This window comes from Sphaerodactylus townsendi, linkage group LG08 (assembly GCF_021028975.2).
Source record: "Sphaerodactylus townsendi isolate TG3544 linkage group LG08, MPM_Stown_v2.3, whole genome shotgun sequence".
Lineage (NCBI taxonomy): Eukaryota > Metazoa > Chordata > Lepidosauria > Squamata > Sphaerodactylidae > Sphaerodactylus > Sphaerodactylus townsendi.
This window is the reverse complement of record NC_059432.1, coordinates 56245391-56248526: the sequence shown is the minus strand read 5'-3', so window position 1 is coordinate 56248526 and position 3136 is coordinate 56245391.

Here is a 3136-nt window from a genome sequence, read left to right as displayed (position 1 = left end):
AAAGCTTTATTTATCTGCTGTAGAGGCCCCAAGAAGAGCTCTTAGGGGTCTGTTGCCATTCTGTCTTGATGAGCGACATCTACTATTCAATTGGCATACAACAAGGCTAAAATTCCTTGCCCAATTGCCATTAGAGTGCAGTGACTCTACTAGAACCATGGCTTTTTCAGTGGCTTTTCAGAACAGAATGGCCCTTAATGATGTATGCAGAGTAGACATGGTCTACTCCTTTGACTTTTATGAAGCGTTACACTGTGGACATTGATGCTAGCTAGAGCAGAGATGAATGTGGGTCAAGCAATATTGCAATTTGTGTTTCACTGACAGCACACACACACCTCCATAGTATGTAAACTTGCCATTCTTCATTGTGGGACTGCACAGAGGCCACAATGATAGAAATCAGTGTTGCATACCATAACTGTTGTTCATCTAGTAGTCCTCTGTGTTGGTATATGTCCCTCCATCCTTCCCGACTGTGGGCTGTCATTTTGATGAACAACAGTTATGATAAGCAACACTGTTTTTATCTGGGTGTGATGGAGCATATATGTTTCAAATTTTAGCTCTCCAATTCAAAAAGTTCTTTAATAATTTTGATACCCACTCACCCTATGAGTAAGTGAATGACTCAGTAAGGTCCATGTGGCTTCATACAGAACAATGACGTTCACTCTCTAGTCCTGTGAATGATGTTAGAACACTCAAAACACAAATAATTTTGAGTGACTCTCTAGAGTTGGTATAAATATTTTATATAGTGATTCAGGGATGTTAGCATGTTGGTCTGTTTAAATTTCTTCCATAAAAGAAGCAGAAAAAAATGTTGTATATTGAAGAAAAGAGGAAATAATCAAAAGCACAACAATGACTAATACAGGACAATTTAAAAGCATACGGTATAATTCAACCATCAGCCTGAGGCAGCCTCCAAGCATAAGATGGATGATAATGCCTCAGTGTCACATCTCCCAAGTATTCTCTGAGGCAGGTTTGTCAAGTGTGAGGCCCAGCTTCCCAAAGCAGCTGACCTCCTGCTGCGTTGCTGTAATGAGTGGAGCAGAGAGTGTAAAACAGCTGCCAGCAAAAGCAGAGCTCCACACTCTCCCTCCCTTCTCTTCCCTATAAAGGGTTTTAAACAGTGTGTCTCTTGAAAGACAATGAATGCTCTTTGATGGACAAACTGTTCTTTAACAGTTCACCGAAGGCAAGTTCCAGTCACCTCCACACCAAATCCTCAAGGTCAGTCTGCCAGATTTTCCCTTTTCTGTATGGCAGACTTCTTCCGTAGACAACTCTTCAGGTCCTCTCTGTACCATAGACAACTCTTCAGGTACCTCTCTGTACCATATCTTCTGAAATAGTCATGTATATCCTTTTAACCACACATTCACCACCCTTTTTTTCACCCTGTGGCATGGGTATGACTTTTGAAATAACTTGGGCATTTTAAAAATCTGTCTTCTCTTTTTATGTCTTTTTACAGTTTTACAGGTTTTTAATATTTTTTGAAGTTCTTTTGTTTTTTGATGTTATTTGATGTTTTTTATCTTGTTGATTTTATATGTATTATTAGCCCCGCCTCCCCACGTGACTGCAATGATGGTGCCCAGGACAAGCCACCCCATATGTCCCCATTGCAGCTATGTGCCTGGTGGATTGCACTGTAAAAGTATGACAGCAAAAAAAATTTCACTCAAAAATTCAGATTCAATTTTTTTTGTACATTCTTAAAAATGGAAACAATGATGTTCCTGTCTTTCCCCTGTACCATACCTTTGAAGTTAGAACATTGTTTTGTACATTGTTGCAATTAGGCTTTAAAGGAAGCATTCAGACTCTCGCTTGCTGTTGCCAGATCCAATTTCCTATTTGCCATGCTTCCCACAGATATTATCATCATTGCTGTTCATTTGCTGCCAGAGTTTTTGACAGACAAGCAACATGCAGATGGCTGGGCTTAACTGTGACCATGAAATAGAAACTCTGAAGAAGATGCCAATGTTTTGGATTATGCAAAGGCTCAGCATTATTCTCTGTGTCACTACTTCAGTCAGTTGAGTCTAGTAAGTATACAGAAAGTGAACAAAATGAAGTACAAGTTGGTATGTCATACTCAAATGCTCAGGTAATAAGTGGACAAAGTGTGTCCCTATGGACACGGTGCCAACCTTGGAAAAACTGGGTTCAAATAATACATTAGTCAAATCACAATCAGTCTACTTTAAAGCAGTGGTTCTCAAGTTTTGTGATGTGGGACCCACTTCCGTACATACTCTACCTTTTGGGGCCCAGCATCACAGCACTGCAAATGAGTGCTTGGTTTAGACCTAGCGGGAGAGGACACAAGCCAAGCAGGCAACAGATATAAGGTAACAGTTGACAAACAGTGGCTGGCAATCAGTGGGAGTCTTGGATAGCAGGGACGTCGAACTTTTTGACAGGTTAAATCATTTCTAGGGACACCCTAGAAATGATTCTATGCCTCTCAAGGAATAGCGAGGAACCCAATGGTGATTTTTACTTTATTTTTTTCCCCACCACTCCCAGTAGATAACTGGCAACTATACACAGGATACAGCCACCAGCAGAAATGGCTGGGGTCAAACTGATCCTCTGGCAATAAAAGAGGCCACAGGGTAAAGGAGGGGACCCATCTCTGCCTTACTCTTTCCCCAGGGGTAGTAAAAGAGGCCCCCGGAGCCTCCTTTTCCAGTTCAAGAGTTTGTCCTGGTAACAGAGTCACAACCTCATTTGGATCATAGCCCACAGTTTGATAACCACTATTTTTTAAATCGCTAGCAGCATAACTAGATACTAATATATTCAGTTACAATTTGGCCTCAATTACTATTAATTGTACCGAGAACCAATACAGTCATATCTGTACACACACCTGTTTGTGTCAATAACTTCTTGTGGTTAAATAGATTGCTTTTCAAAGCCTTGGGCAGAGGATTTTGAAGCCTCAAGTCCCTGTTACCCTCTCATCTCTCAAAAAGGAAGGAAGGATACATTTTAGAAGACACAACTGGAAGGAGCTGTTAAATAGCAACTGCATAGGAGTCCATGGTGAATTCACACCACCAACAAACATATCATGATCCTGACACACCTTCCTAATGATGCCCTGTCC